Below are 22,346 nucleotides of genomic sequence, written 5' to 3' on the forward strand. Positions count from 1 at the left end.
GCTGTCTATGCACTCTGGGAACAGATAACTAATTATGCAGGCGGTGGGCTCCTAGCTGGCATCTCCTTGCCAGGAGGATGGCTCAGGGGGTGGCACCAGCAGGTGACAGTCCAGTCCGTCCAGTCTAACACCTTGGCTCTGCTCAAAGAGCTGCCACGGCTGCTGACTTCATGGAGGAGACACTGGAGCTGGAGATGGGTCTGTGGTCAGGCACTGTGAACTGCAAATTATCACCTCTGGTGATCTTCAGAAGACCCCAGAAGTGGCCTTTGCTCCCTGCGTGTGACAAGAGGCCCTTTGTCCTCCGTGTACGCAGCATTTCTGACCTTGGGCACTGCTGCAGTGCAGGTTACGCAGTTAGCTGGCCGCTCCACTGTTCACTACCTAATCCGATCAATTAAATACTCACAGTTTTACCTGCCCAGTTACCATTACTGGGTCTCTGTCCTTCCATTCCACTCCTGAGATGGAGGCAGGAGGCCCTTAGTCTGGGAATGAGGTGCACTGTAGGTATGCAGCCAGGGAATTTTGGGGAGAAACACCTGGCAGCTGATTCCTTGTGGGTCCCACGTGGGGCACAATATTCCCTACGGCACTGTGTACATTTGCCAGGGGCTCAGCTTGCCTTCAGCTATCGGAAAGCCAGGCACCTCCTCTGCCCACAGGGACAGAATCTGTTTGAGAGCTGGGAACTCTTGCCCTCTGCATCCATCAGAAGAGAAGCAAGGCCAATGCTTTAGCAAAACACCTTTCCCCATGTAGACAGGAGCACCAAGTGAACAGCTCTGTGTCTCAGCTATGGTAGACATATCACAGCTCAGAGGCTGCCAGAAAAGCTGAGATTTAGGAGTTGGGCTTGAGTCACTGGCTTCTCTGTAAGTATCTTTTTATTGCTTCTTTAGAAGACTTAAAGGAAACGTCTCCAAATTCCTCAGGCCTCCTGTGCTCAGTGGCTATGAAAGCAACCCTGGCTAAGGACAGCAAAGCCACAAAAGAGGTAGAGCCTGGTCTAGGCAGCAGATGAAGATGATAGCTTTAATATTGCTAATTTACATTATTCTTTAATTTAAGCAAAGTGTTCCTGACTTTTTATGCTGTCAGTGGTAGCTGGGTTTTTTTGGGGTGTTTTTTTTTTTTTTACTGAAAGAAAGCCCTGATACAGAAAAGTGACGAAAAGAGAGAAGCGGAAACACAGAGCTCTTTTTTTTGTGTTTGTTTGCCCACATTTGCCTGTGCATCAGCGTTTGGCTGCATGTGGAGCAGTTAACTCTGTCTCCTTCTAACTGTTGTTCATTAGGTGAATGCAGAAGCTGTGGTGAGACCACAGAGAATGGTCGAAACATATATTCAAATGGTATGTAAATGTTATTTACTGGGGTGCAGAGCAGGGCTGAAGACTGGCATTGCAGAGGCTGAGAGATCATTGGTGCTTACAGCTGTCAGCACCTGCTCTGTGCCACATTGCCATCATGAGCATAGACTCAGCTTACATATCTGCTCTTCTGCTGTCCCTGCAGAGGACATCGGCAAGCGGGCAAGGGTTCTGCATCTGTTTTCACCCTGACACATCAGTGCTTTGGAGGAAGGATGATCTTCTGCCTTTGCAAAGCGCCTGGAGCAGCAGTGCCCCCATCTGTAAGGAGCACTGCCAGCAGCCAGCACCGCAGAGACAGCCGCTCCAGGGGTGAAGTCCTTCCCTGCTTTCTTCACGGGTGTGTCACAAGCCTGAATGTTGACACCCTCAGTATTGCTTGGTAAGCATGTAATCTAGTGAATGGAAGTCGAAATGAACAAAGGCATACCATCAACCTTCACTTTCTGTTCCTAAGGACATTCAGTAATAATAATTTGATTATAAACTATTTCAAGTGCCATGCTATGTATAAACTAACTCCTGATTGGATTTGGAGCTCCATCCTCAATGTTGGGAGCGTTAGCACCAAGCTCAGACATGTGCGGAGAAGTCAGACCCCTAGCCAGGCAGAAGGATTCAGCTGTGCTCTCTGGTGGGAACTGATCTGGGGTCCACCCAAATGAGCAAAATCTCCATTAAAATGTCAGCAGATAAACAGTGACTAGAGAAAGAAGAATAAAGTCACAGCTAATCTTAGACGTTCCCACATGAAATGTAAGACAGAGTGGGAATCTGTTCTCCTCTTCTCCCTGCTTTATAAGGCCAAATACATCCTCCGCTAAGTCAATATGACTTTTTGCCCTTGACTTCAATGGGATCAGGGTACCTCCCATGGTATGATTTATTGGGACATCCCTAGCATCCTGTGAGACAAATTTGGTAACAAGCCCATCACGCCTCGGAGTCCTCTCTGTAATTAGAGTAGGGCTGTTAAACAGTAACTGGTTTTATGGGTATTGTTTTACCAAATTATAATCTGTTTGTAATTAACTAAACCAAATTTAATTTTTTTCTCAGACTGATTGTTGTGCCCACTTCAGAAGGAGTGGGGAGTCTCCCACTGAGTTTATCACCCTTACTGTGCTTGTAGCTTTCTCTTGTTACCCTCCAAAGACTTCCTCATGATATTTTCAGGTCTAAAACCACATTCAGTATCTCTGGCATGGTGTAAGGCTGGTTTGAAGAGCCTGGTGGAGCGGGCAAGCCAGATGTGCATGTGGAGGAGCAGATGGGGTGGGTGTGGAGACCTGCTGAGTCAGGAGAATCAAGGTGCAGGTGTGTCTGTCCTGGGTACACACTCGTGTCTGCAACACCAGGGAGCCAGAGCTGGGACATGTCACATTCGTGGTATTGCACTGGTAAAGGGAAACTTATGTGCAAACCCTTGCTTTTTAATTTTTCTTTTAATTCTGTATTGTTTGTTCTACAAGATAACATAAGGAAAAAAAAGTGTCTGTTCCAGGTCAGATCAAAAGTTCACCTAGCCTGGTAACCGCAGTGTCTAAATAGCACTCACCAGCAGCTGTCTGGCAAACTGCAGGACAAGCATGTAGCGATATTTCCTCTGAGCACTCACCTAGTCTCCAGCCTCCAGATCGTGGCCTGCAGAGTGGAGTCTCTAAGGCAGTCCTGTGATTCTGCAGAGTCCCAGTAGATGGTGGGGTGGGATCAGCACTTGGCTCTTTGAACCAGCAGAAGCAGGTCTTAAGTAGAGACACTTGCATTGTTTTTCTGTTAAATCCTTTTAAGCGGAGGAAGAAAAGTTCATTTGTGGGAAACCGGTAATCTCTGACATTATGCAGTGCATTAAGAATGCCTGCAAATTAATGAAGTCCCATTCCAGATATCAAATAACAGTACAGAGCATGACTAATCATCTGTGAATGGTAAGCTTTCAGAGCCTTGCTGTAAACCTTTGTGATAGTAAATTTGCATTGGTAAAATACAGGAAAAGCTTAACATGTTTTTTACCTCTTCAACTCCAAGATGCACTATCTTAAACAAGAAAAGTTAGTCATTTAAAGGTAGATAGCAAATTACAGGTGGGCTGAAAACAGTATCGAGAAGAGCGGATCAAAAAGACAAAACAGACTGACTGGTGTATCTCTGTATAGTAAAAAGGCAAAGGGAGAAAGCCGCCCCTTGCCGCACTGCATCAGGAGAAGGCGGCTGCCTCTTCCCCAGTGGATGGGGATGTACACATTGGGAATCCCAGTCTCGCTGTGCCACTGACTTGCTGGGACAGCTAGGTCAACTCATCTTTGTACTGGATTTGGAGGAATAATATCCGATGGATGTGTGAATGTATTTTCAAGGCTATTTGCACCATTCTGCTTTTGTGTGTTTGCTGTACCAGTTTTCCTATGAGACACACAAAACTGGGCTAGTGAGGGAGTGTCAGCCACTCTGGGAGCGCTACCTGCCGTAGCAGTGGTTGTGTTCTGACTCTGCAATGGGACACATGGATGACACTGGCAGTGTAACAAACCCAAACAGGCACAACTAAACAGAAAACAGGAAATCTGAGTGAGAAGTTAATTCTTAGAGGAACTGCTTAAAAAAGAAACTAGTTCATCCCCTGATTCTGAGCACTATTATATTATATGAAAGGCAAATATAAAGCATCCAGTCCAATTAGCTTTGGTTGTAGAAACAACAGGAATCTATGTATTATGTCATAAGGTTATTATATCACACAGATCTCCTCTGTTCCTCATTAATGCCTACAATATACTGATATCAGCCAGCCACGCTTCATATTTTTTCTGCAGCAAACCATGGAAGCACACACCTTCTTTCTAGTCCTGGTTTTTTGAGTATCTTTCTCTGCCTCTTAATGCAGAAATCATAAGACAATAACAAGATTAAATCCCACACCTGTATCTTTACATTGTGTTCCTTCTAACGATTGCAGTTTTGTATAATAGTGGGTGTTTCTGTGCCAGAGTAAGTGCATGTCTTTGGGATGCTGGCCCCTTGCATCTGACCTGTGAAAACACAGAAATTGCTTACAGCTCTTATCCTGACATCTCACCACCTGGCTGGGGACGTAGCACGCTTCAGGGAAGCTGGCTGGCTTCCCTGAAGTGAGGAAGTTGTCAAGGCATGGCTAAAGTCAGTGACAAGTCAGATTCATACATAAGAAAAGTAAAATGGTTGCTGTAAAAAATAGTAACATGAACAAAAGCGTTTTGATGGGGCCACGTTGCAATGGCAGATGTCATTACAAAGTTGAGCATCAGAATTTACACAGTGCCTAGAGAATAACTTTTTGCTTCCTCCATTCATGTCTTGTTATTGTCTTATGCAATTTTTCTATTTACAACTACAACCTGGAACCAGTTTACCTTTTTAGCTGCTGATCATTTTGTGACTGTACGTTAACTTGAGCACATGCAAGCAAAAGTAAGTACAATGCAATGACACACGCCAGGTTGTTGCTTGTGCAGCTTTAGCAATGACCAGGGTGGTCCGGATGTAAACAGGTAAATCACAGGTAAGTAACGCAGCTGCACAATATTGCATCAAAAGCTGCTCCTCTGGCTCTCTTCAGTGGGATTACAGTGAGGTGTGTAATATGGAGTGAATGCGCTGATGACTTCTGTCTTTTTTGTGTTTGGGGTAATTGAAGGTATGTGTCCATTAAAGTCTTTGATTAGCAATATTTTACATTTCATTGCCAAGGTATGTTGAAGCCCCAGATATGAGGAAAAAAACCCAGGTGTCTGTAATGCAAATTGTGGCACAAAGGGTTTAGTCCTGCATTCCTTGCATACCTGGGACTCCTGTTGATATGTCATCCCAGATTGTGAGCTTTGCTTCAGGTTTGCAAGGTGACAAGTGCATTGGGAGTAATGGAGCACACAGGTCTGTGGTTTGGTATTATTATATTTACACAGAAGTGGCAATTTAACCATGTGCCAATGAAACTCAAACAAAAATGCAAACATTTAACTGGTATGTCAATATACGTAGTGCACTCACTGTCAGAATTTGAGGTTAAGCAGCTGAGTAGGCCACAGCACCAGAGGTAGGTTCAGAAGAAAGCCAAGCACACTAGGGAAAACAACATTACGCTTTCGAAGACTGACACTATTACAGCTGCTGAAGACGCATCAAATCTGCAACCCAGCAGGCCTTCAGATTGCAGTAGCATTCATTATTGCTTTGACATAGCCAGAATAGCTCCCAGACTTAGAAGACCTATTTATGGATGCCCCCTCCACCTGTACAATAACTACTGTAATTATTGTGAAATTATGGTGGTACTGGGAGGGCCAAGAAAGCACTGTGCTCCCGTGGTGTTATGCAGGGCTGTAACCCAACCTGAAACTCTCTTGAGGTCCCAAGATTTTCCAGTCTACCTAGACAAGATGTAAACAGGTTAGGAAAAGTCACCGAGGTGAAGTACATTGTAGAGGTCACTTGGAAGGCCAGAGCAGGGTCACACACCCGGCTAGCAGTCCTGGGACTAGCAATGGGCTTCCAAATGGCCGTGGCAGGCTGGTGCTGGGTCACTCGATATCCTGGCTGTGGGAGCGAGGGTGGCCTTACTGGTTAAATACTAAATTGGGCGATTGCTGTGTTCTGCTGCAGTCTGCTTTCATAGGCTCTGCTGTTCCAGTTTACTGGAAATAATAATATTGTAATAATATTCATCGGTTATTCATAGAAAGCAAAAGATCTGTGCTCAGAACTGATGTGGTTTTAAATGCTTGAGTGAATGTTTGCAGGAGGGCTGTTGTAAAGTTTGCTCATTTCTTACTATGGTCTCTAGAATCAGCGTGCAACAGAAATGTAGAAAACATATTTTGCTGCTGACAAGTGGCTTTAATATGAAGTAATTTTTGAACTTCAGAGGACCTTGCCTGAGATCACAAAACCATCCAAGTGGGTCAAAGTGTGGCCTTAAACTATGTGGATACTTTAACTGGCAAGAGAAACTGGAAGCTCTTTGGGACCACTTGAAAACTCTGTGTGTGTTTACTCTGCATATGATGGACAGGCACGAACTCGCTCAATTTGTGCTCTGACACAAAGACGAGCCTGGTTTGTTAGCTCAAGCCCAGCGTCGTACTAATGCAGTCACACATTTTTCAGCTTGGAGTGTCTGTCTACTATCTCTCACATATATGCATAGGAAAAATAAGCACAAGGAGCAACTTTTCCTCTACAAATGTAACTGAAACCTCCAGATGTGTTGGTCAGAAGTAATTCATGGATTACACACGTAGATGTGCAGGAACAGGAACACGAGAGCAGACGAGAGGAGGTGCCGGGGGTACACGAGGCAACCGCAGCTGAAGGGGACGCAGCCCCCGCGCAGGGGGGCCGTGCGGCCGGCCCGGGGTGCAGCCCAGCGCTGTGCATTGCGGCCGGATTTCTGTGGCACAGTTGGTGACAGATGAAACCCCACGGCTTCCTCCCCGCCCTGCAGAGCCTGCGCTGGGTGTGCCTCCCCAAAGGTTAAACAAGCACAGACCTTCCTGGCAAAATTGCCCCGCTTCAGATTTTTTTCAGAGAGAGGGAAATGTTTTTCAGTCTGGTTAGGCAGGCTTAAAGTAAGAAAAAAAAAAATGCTGGAAAAGTAAAAACAGGTATTAGCTCAGCAAAAGGTGAATGTGCAAAGCGTCTTTGGAGACGTAGCTGGTAGGGAAATGGCTTTGCTTTGTCTCATCTGGCTGAGAAGACAGCTTTCATGGCAGAATCTGTCAGTGATGGCAATGCATGTTTGCAGGCCCGGCCTGGCCTGGGCAAGCCAGGGGCTGCGGGCGCACCGGCAGCCAACTGGGGTCAGGGACGGCGCGTGCCTGTGGGCAGCAGCGTGGCCGTGCAGCCCCCCGAGGTGAGCATGGCCCCGCAGCTGGCCCGGGGCCCCAGCAGGCTCCCAGCAAACTCCCAGCAAGCTTCCACGCCTCCAGGCTCGCCCCATCCTGAGCATCAGCCTGGGGCTGTGCTGAAGTGTGGTTTTCGTACGAAGGGGCTATTGAATCACATGTGTTTGTATGCCTGCACAAACTCTTTACCTAGCCGAGATGTCGACAGCATGTTCAGGACAGCAGGGGAGTACGTAGAGGAAAGCGAGTGTTGCCCATGCCCCCACGGGTTTTCCTGACTATCAGACTGTGTGCCCCTTGTTTTGGATGCTCGCTCACTCCTCCGATCGCCTGCTGTGCTCGCCGCTGGCTGGTGGGTGGGACACGGGGACGAGAGCGTGTCCCCAGCCTGCCCGTGGGCTCGGAACCACGCGCTGCCCTCGCCGCCTCGAAGCACCCGCCGGGTGCAGGTGGTATCCAGCAGCAGAAAGGCAATGGCTACAGGGAAGTGCACAAAGGCAGTGATGGCTGTTTTCTCACTAACTCAGGCACTAAAAATAACCAGCCTACAGACCCATCCCTTCATCCCTCATGGGCACGTCACAAAGCAACTTGAACAACCTTGAAAAAAACATGAGAGACTCCAAAAATGGTTTTGTGATTTGCCGTGTGACTGACTAAAGGCAGAAGTGTTTTATAGTTCTTTGAGCGTGTTTCTGTTCTTGAATTATTTTGAAATTATAGCACTTGCACATGTTGTATAGCTTCTTCTTTCTTAACTGGAGTCACTTTGGCAGTCTGTAAGTCCTAAGCCATTCATTTTAACATTATCAGGAGTGGACAGGGCTACACAGAAGTAAATATAACGAGTACCTTCATTTTTAGAAAAAGTGAGTCTTATGGAATAGGCCAAGATATTTTTAAGTATATGAAAAGGCATGCTTGAGTTGTTTGTGTTAACATTCAAGTTGGCTAAGTCCTTTGCAAATATTTTTTTCTATTTCAGAATTTGTTTGCTGTGACTTGTGAGGCTGGTTATAACTCACAACTGTCTTGACAGCTGCACGAATATGAAATTGTCATGTCTGCAAATCATGAAAATGTCATGAGTCTCTACGGATGAATAAGAAATTTTAGCTGGTCTTTATTATTCTGCTATTCTAAAATATCAGTCATTATCTACTTTTCTGAGTTTTGTTATTTTTTTTTCCAAAAGTGGTAAGTACGCATAAATCTTTTAGGACAACACTGACTGCAGGGATTTAAATTTATGCAAGCAAGGCTGGAGCTTTACAATTTCCAGAAAGCATTTTAGCAAGTAAATTTTGTTATACGTAATGCCCTTAGATGACCAGTCAAACAAGATGAACAACAAGTAGTTTACAGTCATTTGCCTACTGAGATTTGCAAAATCATACACACACACACACTGACACACGCATTGTATTTGCACACAAACACACGGTAGGGCCTTTACCAATCTTTAACTGGGAGCTAAGACACATTATAGAAGTTCACCCAAAAAGATATTGCAGTGGGCTCAGACGCAGGGGAAAAAAAAAAAGAGATCTGTATGAAATAAAGCCAGATAACAGACAACCTTTTACTGAACTTGCTTAATCCAGGAGGAGATTTGCTGGCGGATGGTGGGGAGGGGGCAGGAGACTGTCCCCGCTCCTCCTAAGTGGCACATGCTTCAGGCCACATGCAAGGGGAGCAGCTGTGCAGCCTCTCCAATCCAGCCCATGGCTGTGGTGATCTCTGCCTAATCCGTGGCAGATTTCTAACTCACCCCAGGTGGGGCTGTGTGAAGTCACTCCGTCAAAACTGCCAGGAACAATTGTCTAAAATTGAGACCAAGAGCATAGATGTGCATCTTTGGGTCGATTAATAAAACTGCTGAGAGACTGTCCTACCTGTCTGGAAGGACACCTTGTCAGAGCAGGGTCTTCATGAGGTCTGATCCGTACTACGTGATGACAAAGGCACTGGGGGCCTTTATCTTCAAAGATACTGTAGTATCTACAATATTTATGAGACCAGTAGCCCATCTGCTCTAGTGTCTTCTCCACCAACAGTGAGCAGCAGGTGCTTACAAGTGTAGGAACTAAGCAGATATAGAAAAACCTTCCTCTGGTATGCCCTTCTAGTTTCCAGCAATCAGTGCTTTAGAGACTGGCTGTGCTGGAGGTTGTGTCCAGATCATCACCGATAACTGCAGTCAGTGGATCTGTTGCTCATCAGTCTGTCTGTTGTGTTATTGGACTTGCATATGCTTTTGGCTTCTACATCATCCTAAACTACATGGTTAAATTTCTTGTGCCTAGTAATCTTGTACTTTCAGAAACAGTGATTGTTGTTCCCTCCAGTATTCCTTATTTTATAGATCTCTCTCAGTGGTGCTCAGGGGCCTACATTCTTCTGAGGTTCTGGGTCTGGCTCCTTTTACATAGATGTTGCTTAAGCCAGCAGCTAGTGCAGATGTTTTGAGTTTGGTGGATGTCTGCAATAGTGAAGAACAGCAAAATGGCGATTTCTTCCAGTAGAAACAAATGCATTTTCTCTGCCAAATTTTTACGGCTGAGAAACCATGAAATGAGATAAACTGAAGGATGTTATGAAAAGACCTTCCTGAAATAAATACCTGTGTAGCAGAGGGAATGGGATACAGGTATTTCTATGAGCATTTTCTCAGGACCACTTTGTCAGTGTAGAGCTGAGCCAGAGCAGGTACAGCAGATGCTTAAACTTGGGGGATAGATTTATTTAGGAGGGTCTGCTGCTGAATCAATGGAGTTCTGGCAGTGATTAATTTAGGCCAGTAATTACTAAAACAAGTGAAAAATAGCAGCCAGAGGTTATAGTACAAAACACCTGCCATTAGTATCTGTCATGATGCCAGAAAGGCTTCTGAAGTATCTTAGAGCAGGTTTGCTTTTCTTCTAGTAGGAGGGTACTCGAGAGGAGAGAAGATAAAGTTCTTTCTTAGACTGTAAAGAGGCTAGAAAGCTTAGCATACTTAAAATTGCTTAGCAAACAGTGGCAAACTCTAGCTTACAGTAAGGGCATTTCTGTGCAGTCTGCTGCCACGTTTTGCGTTGAGCAGGGAAGACTATTTCACAGAGCAGTATTTCAGAGGTGGAGCAAATATACCCCCAGGAGTCACTGGGCCACACACTGTGTTGGAGAAAGTGTATGTTCACAGTGCCAAAACACGTAGAGCCAAAGTGGCAAGAGGTGAAGGGGATAGGATATAGCAGTTATTTCATGGGATACAGCACTCCTCAAGCTTAGATTCTTCTAGTTGCACAAAAGATGCAACTAATTTGGTGTTCCAGTCAGTATTTCTCTCTCCTAGGTGCTAAGCATCTTGTAAGCCCTACAGCCAACCTACATATATGTATGCCTGAATATACATATATACCCCCCTCCCCATACATATTTACACACACATATAGTGGCCAACCTAATATATATGTACCATTGATGTCTGTCTAATACATAATACGGTTATTTGAAATGCTACTGAGGGTGTATAAGATGGTGCAGTTGCCTAAAAACTATTGTGAAGTCTCCTGTTTCTTTTTAGGTAATGCTATTTGTGAAAAACCTTCAGAAGTAAAAAGCAGTATTTTATTATTTGAGGACAATTAAAAATGCAGATTTTATTTGTATCCATGTTTTTACTCATCCCATTAAATGTTGATCGCCTGGACATTTTAATCAGGATTACGGTGTCTAATGAGATTAGTTAGATAACATTTCTTGTTAATTAGGGCCTGTCCACTAGATTTTTCTGAAGGGCATGTGGGTGCATGAAGCAGAATGCTTTGGAGGACAAATGACTGTGTGAGACCAAGGTCAGCGGTAGGATGCTGCATGGTATATGAGAGTGCAAACATGAGTGTTAACATGGAAGTGCTTTTTAAACCAGTCGAATTAAAAAGGCACTAATAGAAAAAAACCACAACAGACATACTTTTATAGGAGTAATCATGTCTATTCAACTGGTATTCAAATGACATTCAAATGTATCTATTGAATCTGAAGAGATAATGTGCACAGAGTGCAGTAAAAAAAAACCAAACAGACAATTACAATGAGGAAGCTCATTTTAAAGAAACTATTAGAAAATAGCTAATTTCTTGCTCTGAATAGTTTTGAGTTGGAGATGTTTGCATTCTGCTGGGCACCATAATTGCTTGAGAGAGTTTCGATTGGATGCACTTGAGACCCACTTACATTTTCTGTCTACTTAAGTCCAGAACTTTTTGCACTTCCCAAGAACACAGAACACAAAGACATCCCTATTCTTTACTTAGAAGGAAGGACAACAATTCAAAATTGTAGGATGAAACACAGCATGGTAAAATGTAGGCTGAATATCTGGATCGATGTCATGGTAGTAAGATAAATTAGACTGTAAATAGTCTGATGAAAGCCGGAGAGTCATTTAAACTAGAAAGAACAAAGCTGCCTGACATATACTATAGAGAACAACCCTATGCTCATGGGGAGAGACAAGCTGATATCATAGGTCTTTTCCATCATTTATTTTCTAATGTCTATAACCTGTGATAAAGCATACTTTTGTGGAGAGGGGCCAATATTTTTAAGCCTAGGCACTGACATCTGGATCTAGTTTAAAGAAGTATACGTAATCAGTCACAGGGAACCTTTCCAAAATTCTAAGACATGATGCAAGAGGAGCTGGGAAGTTACTGTGTTGAATCAACAGACTGTGCTTAAAAAAGAAGGGGCTGCCTAGGAGCCCACATCTGTATACAAATTAGTCTTAAAGTGCTCCATTTGCAGTTGGCTCCTATGTATGACCATAACAAAAATCATAATGATTAGATATAGCAGGGTATTGGCTTTGTGGTACTGATAACTGAATCCAAAGCCTCCAAACAAACCTGCATGTGGATCTTGCAAAGCATGGTATGGTTTCAGAATATATGGAAAAAGGATTTTGTAACACTGGAGTTTTATCCTTTCCCCAGTTACAAGACAACACATCCACCTTTTTCTAGTGTTGTAAGAATTAACACCATGAGCTTACAGTGAAAGATATGGCCTCTGGCTACTGCATGACCAGTGTAATTGTACTTTTAACTGCTGGCCTGAATATACAACACACATGAGAATGAGAATATGTAATAGCCTTATAGCTTTTGTGCTCATAATATTACAGCAATATTTCCCCCTCAGCATTACAAACATAGCAATTACAAATACCAAAGGTAGTATGTATTGTGGGAAACTCCCCACAAAATTTCCTTACACTCTTTACATTGATTCTTTTCTTTTTTTAAATAAAACCTAGCATGTATGAGGAGACCATAATTAAAAGAAAAGTACATTTGTCTTACCTAAAACTAATTGATTCTGTAAAATCTATTTGAGGGAGGACAAAGAAGAACTGATGATTAAACGTAACCTCAGCCAGTCAAAGAAATGAAAACTTCCAGGATCTGTATTTACAGTGGAAGGAGATGATACAATGACAGGGTGGAGTCTTCCAAAGCATTCAGCCCACATTCAGCCAGCCAGGTAAGCCTGAAGTCCACCCGAGTCCTTGCCTACTGCTTCCTATTTGTTGGCTTCAGCTCTTCAGAAACATATACCCAACATGAAATAGAAAGCTGTGAAACTTAGATGCAATTTTGGCCATTTGAATTTGGAGCTCCCTCTTCTCCCACTGATATCAGTATGAGTTGTACATTTATTTAAGAGGCACTTATACAATATGTTTTTTAAAGTCTCACTCATGGCACATGGGTAATGTATGCCTTACTTTATTTCTGAAATACCAGCTCTGGACCCCTGAGGAGACAGTATGAATGACCAGCAGTGTTGCCAGGCATGGCATTCACTGGGGGTCATGGCACCCAGCATCTGTTCTGGATAAATCCTCTGCTGTATGACTCAGTGTCATGAGTCACAAGCTACTTTCTGAAACAGGCTAACCATTCTCATCTTTATCTGGGTATTCCATTTGGGGTCATAATACTTTATTTTCAACTTTGTGAGCTACAAGTGCAAAGTGGTTGGTTAGCATTTCACTGTCTGCACACATTTATTTACCTAATAAAAACTACACAACTATATTGCTAAAAATAACTCAGACAGAAAAGAGTGAGGCTCATCACCGCCCAGTTATTGAAAGTCTGATTTTACATCTTCACTATATTTTAGTTTGAACACGTGAGATACTTCAAAAATTATTTGTTGATTTGTTCTTACTTTTCCAGTAAAAGAGTAGCTCCAGAATCAAATGAATTCATATATTAATGGGATTTACAGGTGTTTTTCCTAATCGATCTGCCACAGCATAGCCAGCCACAAAATGTGTGCATTTCAGTTGGTCGTTGCTCAAGAAACATTTAGCAGTTGCCATACTTCAGAGTGGAGAATCCCTAAATTCCCTCAGAAGTTGCAGCTGATAGACAATACAGATTAAGTTAATAACGCCAGGCTCAGGGGACACTTGACAAACAAAATTGCAGATGTGAAACCTGGACTGAGTTGCATGTGTTTCTTGGAAGCCTTTCAAAAGGTTGCTTATAACCTGCCGAGCCTCGTGCTGTAGGCTTTGAGAGGTGCTTGAGTTTCAGTACGTGCTGGTGGCCTCAGGATTTTTCAGCTTTTGTCTGAGGAAGGTGAGGAATATTTTAGCTTAATTTAACCTCAGATAGGGAGGGGCAATGCTTTTCCTGTGTTTGCTGATGTGGTTTGCGCCACGTTTCTGGAATCTGGCTCACACAGTCAGAGTCAAGGGCGATTTCAAGATGTCACGATACATCAGCAAAAGTAATTAGGGAAAGAATGTGAGCTGGCACTTGCATTAATGCTGCCTAGTAATTAATAGCATAGCTACAATCTTGCTGCCGCCTGTAACAATCTGCAGGCTTGAGCCAGAGCTTCTGTTTTCCTTTCTGCCTGCCTGACCTTGAGTAACTACGCCATCCCACCCTTCTGAGCAGTTGTGGAGGAGACTGTTTTGGCTGGAATTAGACAGCCCCAGATGGTACTCTAATGCTCAACACCTGCTACAACTCCTTCAGTTCTTGTTATCTCTGCCACAGCTTTTATACGTGCCTTTTCTTCAGTGGAGCAGGGAGAGGGAGGGAGACAGACTCACTGTCCAGCTCAAGGCAGATGCAGGGACATGGTATTTGCTCGGTGTTTCACCAGTGAGCGTGAGCACCCTGCAAGCCACAGGGCAGTAGTAACTCCGTTCACCGAGTCATTTCTCTCGTGTGCTGATCTAGGGGAGACTGAACACTCGCATCTCAGCACAAATACATTATCTGGCTACCGCGGCTCTTCCAAAACTGGAAGTTTTCATGGAGGTTTTTCCCTCCTCCGTCCATGACTGCAGGTATTGGAGGCATTGTGAGCCACCATTCCTGAAAGACTGCCAAAAATATATTTATGAAACAACCCCATGTTTACATTACTTTTAATAAAAAGACCTCATCTGTACAGCCCTCTCTTAAAACATCTTCCAATGCCTACCTGAAGGCTCTTCCTGGCTCAGTGTAGCTTTTCCAATAGCTGCTGAGGACGTGCCTGACTTTACTATGGCTCACAGAAGGAGACTGGAGTCGTAGCCCAGCTGCTTTCTGAGGTAGTCACAGAAAGAAAGATCAGCTTAGTGGACTGGACTTGTAATTAAAGTGTTCTCTTAAATCAGGCTTCCCCACTGCTCGTTCCTGTAGGGCAGATATAGATCCATGGCTGGTACTAATAAATAGCACAATGCTGGTCTGGTCCTCCTGACAGACCTGGTATAGTGACTTGTGAAGGTTGCCAGATTGATTTTATTTCAAGGGGATATACATTTATCATTCCTTCTGACCAAACAGTGGCAGCAGAGCAGGGCAGATTCTCAGATGCTGCAAACCAGTATGGCATCACTGACACCATTTTACTCAAAATGAAAAGCTGGGCTAACCCTAAGCACCCGGGGTCTGGCACACAGCAGTTTGTGGGTGAAGTGCCCTTGACCTCTGGACCTAGTAGCAGTCTGAAAAGGAACAGGCTGTCTGCAGGCAGTTGTGACTGCCTCCTATGCGCATCAGCGAAAGGGTAGCAATCCTGCCAAACAAATCCACATTACTAAATAGCAATGAGAAAATAAAAGGGGCACAGGGTCAGGAGAGTGTGACATGCTTGCAGGGCATCTGCTAAATTTTCAGTACACGTTGTCTGATCCCTTGCTATCTGATCCAAGTATCTGGTTGCTGAAGACAGCTCAAACAAGTTTTAATCAATAAATTAAGAAATGTGTTCAGAAGAAATTTGGCATGAGAACTTCAGTTCCATCAGAAAGCAGTCATTATCTGGTTTTAGGATTCCCAGTACATGAGATGGAGCATGAAATGGTAGAATATCTTACATAGCCAGGGCAATACTTTAGTATCAAGAAACATTAAAATAACAAGTTTCAAGATCTGCTCAGGATAAGTGTCTTTAGACCATGGGGTTTGTTATTTTTGATCATTTTACAAGTCCTTTATGGGAAAGAATATTTTTGCCCCATACATTATAGCTCTAAATAAAATATTCTGCACAGACTAGACTGTTAAACAATATCTAGTGTATACATATATAAAATAGGAAAGCCATGAAAGGATTGTCAGGTGGTATTCTTCCAAAGTGTCTATTATTTACCTTAAAAATGACTGTAGCATGCCATTTTAAGACAGCCGTGTTGGATTTAATGAAGGTTACTTGTTGATGAATGCTGATGGTGTATGTCACTGTGCAGACATAAAAATGTAGAGCTCAGCTAATTTACTCTCTCTCTGAGATTCTTGTCAGGGTAAATGGCTGAATCCCATCACTAATTATGATGCAAGAAAGCATCCAGCAACTGCTGCAATAGAAGACATTTTACTTTCCTGGAGAAGGTAGATGGACAAGTTATTTTTTGTTGTCTTTCCTGACCAGGGTAAATTCCTGAGGCAGAGCTTCTCTCCTGGAAACAGGCATTGGTGTTGGGCTGAGATCCTAGAAGGAAGAGATTGCATTGCATGGCTTGTAATCCTCTTTATTTCAGGATAATATGCGCTTGCAAATAAACATGTTGTACTTAGAATTCCATAGATGAGATCTGTCTGACTAAACTGTGCTATGGATATTTATTTGCACTGTAGATACCAGTTTCTGAGCTAGTGACTCTAGAGTCCTTTAGAGTCAAGAGAAAAATAGATGCTGCTAACACACAACTATTCTCATCCTAAAGCAAATGTGAAAAGCAGGTCAGATGAATGACATCGTTAACATGTAAGACACATGAGAAATACATGAAATAGGATTACACTTGGAGAAACAGGAAAGAGTTCGTGTGCTTGTTTTATGTGAATTCAAAGTGAAATGAAATCAGGTCCTTCTGAACTGTCAACACTAAAGCACTTGTGGTCCTCCAGGGGCCCCTGGTCTCCAGTGCCAGTTTTGATGTCTCCACATGCTCTTGCACTAAGACATGGATGCTATGAACTTCTATGGGAATTCCCATTGTTAAGAACTGACGTTGGTGTGATGTCATTAACACATTTTTTTTATTATTTCAAAGATGCTGTCAAATTACAGTGACATTATCCAGGTCCACTGAAATAAAAAACGGCCTCCCATTTACACAGGCTTTTGCTTAAATATTTCAATCATGTGCTGTTGTTCCAGTTTCCGTGACAAAAAAAATCCATGATGATGGATGATGAAGGTTTGCCTTTCAATCAGGTTAAGTCAGCTGAGCAAGGTTAAGATTACTGGAAAGACTAATACACTTGAAGGCATGTTATCTGTTACCACTGAAGTCACATGTGAAATACAAGCAGCTCCTGCAAAGTCTTTGTGAATTTCCAGAACAGCTTGATAAAAGTTACTTTACATTTAGCTTACAGTCCAAGCCAAGATAACCCTATCTCTCTGGAGGTATTTATTTTCACACTTCCATATATACTTCACCTTTTCACTTTGTCATGAATTCATTAAGGATCATTCAAGGATCGCAATATCTGAAGACAACTTCCACAATGTCAATAAGCTATTTGTTGTCATGTGAAACTCATCTTCTCAGGGGTAACCTTGGCTTATGCCAGGAGATATCTGGGACTGTCTTCTTATGTTTGTTCAGTTGCATAATTTTATCACATTTTTGGCATATGTTTTTAGTATTTACAGTAAATATTGTGTTTATAAGTACATTATTATGCTTTTCACCCAACAATGATTTCCGATTTCTCAATTTGTTTTTATCAGCTGAGGGCATGCCAAAACCAGATTGTTTGCCTCTGCATTACTGGTAGGTCTGCTAGCAAGCTCGTTGTGATGTACTGTCATTAGCATGCAGAAATATTTCTTAATTCTTCTGTGTATTATGCTAGCAATTTACTTTATCCAAACCTTTATTGAACTGGATTTTGCTAGATACCACTGAGAACCTCAATGTGTCCATATAACATGTTTGTATTGCTGTTTTCCCTCCAAGTTCTGCACATCTTAATCGGTGCTTTCTGTCCTTCCCTGATTTTGGGGATCATGAAACTAGCCATATCTGTAAGTTCACTGAATAAATTGTTCAGTGCTCACTTGCTTCATAAGTTAATTGGCTTTCAATGTGTTTGAAGCACTTACAAAACAAAGCATACCGGCTGAATCTAAAGCAATTTCATCTGTGGTTTGGCTTTTCAGAACATGAAGATGCAGAAATTTGCTAAAATGAAGCTGAAGTCATCAGCTCTGAAGGCCAATAAGGCTAATTTGAAAGCATGCCTTTAGTTCATTAGATACCCTAGGTCTGAAGGTGACTTCAGTTCCTTGGGTGCTTTTTTTTGCCAAGGTTTTTATAAATTGGAATGCCTCATGATTATATCCCTTGAAATGTTCTTCTACTTGTTTTTAAAGTGCCTGCTGTGGCTTGGTGTTACAACCGAGGTATGATGCACGCTACTTGCAGAATGTTGAAAAGTTCATTGGTCTAGATGTTATACTTAATTTCATCATTGGCCTTGGTGACTGACACAACTAATGCCTTGTACTAACGTACCACCAAGTTACCAAACATTTTGATTCTCCTTTAGTATAAGAAAACGTCTTGCTTTTTTTTTAAATTACTTTATTTCATCAGTTGTCTTACTGTAATGTTTTTTATCTTATTGTAATGGTTTTGGTAGCAAAGCATTGGAATTACATATATGTAATTCTGCAAATTTTAACAGAATGTTTATTGAATTTTGCTGGCATGTTTTTCTCTAAGTATCCTCTTTTGATTATCATGAGCTGCTGTTCATTTACTGTCTTGAAAGAATTCCATGAAAGTCATAATGAAAGAGAATACTTTGTTTATCTAATAATGGTTGGGCAAATCCTGAAATGCCTACGAAGTCCATAAAACCTGCTATTTTTAATCTTCACCTCAAGATATTCTCCTCAATCACAGTAACTTCTGGATTTACCCAGACATTAACAGCTTGCACATTTGCATTCATAAATACAGGCTGGTGGTATGCATGCCGCAATAAGTATTATAAAATACTCTAGTGATTTCAGTACTGAAAGATAGCCTATCTGCTTTTAATTAGTAGGCTGAAGTTCCTGAAAGGACAATGAAATAATGGAGTAGATAAAGAAAGAAAGAAAGAAAGAAAGAAAGAAAGAAAGAAAGAAAGAAAGAAAGAAAGAAAGAAAGAAAGTTAAAAAAAGGAAAAAGAGTCAGTCTTTCAAAAGGGAAGAACATATAGCAAGTGCACCAATTGATCACAAATAGCTGTCTCTCTCAAGTACTTCCAGCACAATGAATGTCTTCTTGTAGATCACAAAATAGCAATGTCACAATAAATTATGATATACACACTATTCACTCTTCACTGAACTTGGCTGGCGCTTAGGTGCTTCATTCCAGCTCAGGATCTATCCTCTTCAGATTAAAGAGCTGTTATAACTCACTGTTTGTTTAGAAACAGATTAATGATATCCCTCCTGTGTTCTCAGAGGCAGACTTTATTCTGCCTAGTGTGGGCTATTAAAAATGCTGACCTTGATGCCCTAGCTGAAAGATCAAAGATATAAAATCAGACAACTTTGACATAACACAGATGCCATATTTTAGCTAAAGTTCCATTTACTATAGGTTCTTTATCTACATGGTTCTACTGATAAAGACACAGCATATCAGAGATAAGGAAAATAAAATGGCTATGACTTTTGCACAGACTGCACTATACTCTATATGATATAGCTGGAAAAAAGCATAGCAAACAGACAAATAAAAAAAATCTGTTTAGTTCCCAGTCAGCCTCTTACCTCTTTTTCACCTTTTGTAAAGAACAATAGATTAAGTGTAAAGAGATGACTTGAGATAATGGCATATAATTTCTTTGTCTGGCACTGCCGCACTGCATCATCATTGTCATCATTGCCATCATTGTAATGCTTCCCAGTTTGTGCCTGATATCCTTCTTCATTCATGAATACTTTCATGTAACCTTTTCCCAATGCTTGCCTGGAGTTGGTGTCAGTGACCTAGCAGGTCTGCTTTGGCTTGGCCTCTTGTCAGGCTACGTCTATATTGCGAATAAGGCAGAGCTAGAGAATGGTCTAAACCAGGTCCCCGACTAGCCATGTTCACGCTACATAGCATTTGACCCTGGTGTCCTCTGAGTCCCATGCAGTTCTTCTGGCCCACAGGACTATTCTTTGTGTGCTTTTTTGGTTTTCAGTTTAAGGTATCTGAAATAACGCGATCACTGTTTTGTGAAGTACCAGTGGCATCACCAATATGAAACTGAGGTGAAGATACAAAAGTGACTGGGATAGTGTTGGAGGAGGAGGTACGGTGGAGAAAGCCAAACCTTATACAGTGTTGACCATGCTGCCTAATGGATTCCTAGTGCAGTGCTGTAGACGTTGCCTTCTTCTGTGCTCCTTTTCTCCTGGAGGCTCTGTGAATACATGCATTGTGCTGGCCCTAAAAGTAATAATTTAGCTCTGTATTGCCTCATAAATATTGATTTAATTCAGAAAAAGAACCTCAACATATTACTTTTCCTTCTGTCCTGACATGTTTAGCGCCAAAATAGAGCTTTAAGCTGAAAGGAATGCACTGTTATTAGTCGGTTCTGGTTGCCAAACAAGAAACCATTATTATTACTCTTTGATCTAAGTTTGCCCATGCCACTCCAAAACAGGGTCTTCTGGCAGCGCCGTGTGAGAAAACTTGTGTTGTGGCCTCCGAACGTCCTGAAGGCCTCCACTGCGAGTCACAGCTCCTGGCTGTCCAGCCGGGCCAGCCTGCTACCATGGGTCTCTCCTGACTTCGCAAGCAGCTGGGACCGTACCTGCATCTTTACAACCTGCTTTTCTAAACCACGTGGACATATCTGTCAAAATCTGCATTCCTCTTTCTTCTCAAGCTGTGTTCATTGTTCTGTAAAATCAAAGTTTTCCCAGGTAAGTATTTTTCTTGCTCATTGCTCTTTGTTGTCATTGCAGGGGGTGGGACGCCCGCAGCTGCGCAGCCCTCCATCTTTGTTCCTCAAGCTTCTTTCTGCACTTTCCACTCATGCATGTGCACATTTTTAAAGAGTTGTGCTGCATTTACTCCCAGCATATGGTCAAACGTGGGAATCCTCACAGCCGACTTGAAGCCTCTTCGAGGTGGAGGCTGACCAGAAGTGAATGGCTATGGGGGCTGTAGCCTTTCCCCCCACCGGCACTGGTGGTGCGGTGCAGCCCCCTGCTTCACACAACATGGTGGGGTTGCAGCTATGTTGTTGCTCTCCCATTTTGTTCACAACAGCATCTGCCGGAGGGAGTGTGTGTTATTGAAAGTGGACTGGGTTAAAAGCATTATTTTTATGCTCCCACGAGGGAGAACTGAGGGTAAAGAAGAATGTGTGCAGCGTGCAAATCATGCCTCTTCCCCTGGAAGCAGGAATTTTTCTTATAGTGGAGCCATTACGAAAGCTCAATGGAATATAGTTAAGTGACAAATCCACATGTCTCTGTATGTTCAGAAAGAAAGCAAAAATACCCTTCAGAGAGAAAGTAAAGGATTCGGTGCCCACAGCAAAGCCACTAAAAGCAACAAAACCCTTCCTGTGATTTCAGAAAGTGCAGGTCTCTCCACTCTTTTGTACTGTCAGGTTAATTTGGCCCACACTGCTGACATCCTGCCCATTGCTACAGACAATTTTTTTTGTGTGAGCAATCAGTAATGAGACTTGCAAATTCTACCTGCCAGGAGGCAACTCCATCCTCTGGCTGGGAGCATCTCTGCTCCAGGGCTATTCAGCTTCAGTGAGATCTGGGGTAGATCACCCCATGGCTGCCTCTCTGACCTAGTAGTATCTGTCAACAAAGAGATGTTTAAGAAAACTATGAGCAACACATTCCTCAATCTATTGCAGGGCTAGCATCAGTGCCAGTAAATTATATGCATGCAGAATGAAGACAGTCAGACTTTAAGGATCACATCTTCAAGGCGCTTTCAAATGACCACTAAATCCAGATGCTTAAGTATTTAGTGCCAGTACTTTTATCTTTGCTTTTTTACACACTGAACTATTTGTGCTTACAAGACAGGATATCATTGCTATCATATTGCCTCAAAAAATATATGCATTTATAATCAGAGTAGAATTTTTTTCTGACTGAACCCAGAATAATAGAGCAGAATCTGAAACTTTAGTTTTAAATTACTTTAAATTATTTCAGTGTCAGTTATGGTCTAAGTCTATGTAGGTCAAGAAATGTATCCTGATATCACACATATGAACTGCACATACTTTCAAAATATTTTCACTGTACTAAAGCTGATACATTGGTAATTCTTTGAATGTTCATAGGGTCAAATCATATAGAAATAATCAAAACCATTTGTGAGATACCGAAAATATCAAGCATCTCTTATTTTGCCATGCAAGATGGATGTAGAAAATATATAAAAAGCCTTATACGTGAGAAATTTTTAAAATAGGCCAGCGTCCAAGCTGAAGCAGAGGCAATGAAAGAGATTTGGCAGATAAATAGAGATGACAGGTGGAGAGAGAGAGCAAGGGAAAAGGAATTGATCAGTTATAAGTGAAATGTAATTGGCAAGTCTCCAT

Source organism: Ciconia boyciana, chromosome 4 (assembly GCF_034638445.1).
Source record: "Ciconia boyciana chromosome 4, ASM3463844v1, whole genome shotgun sequence".
NCBI lineage: Eukaryota > Metazoa > Chordata > Aves > Ciconiiformes > Ciconiidae > Ciconia > Ciconia boyciana.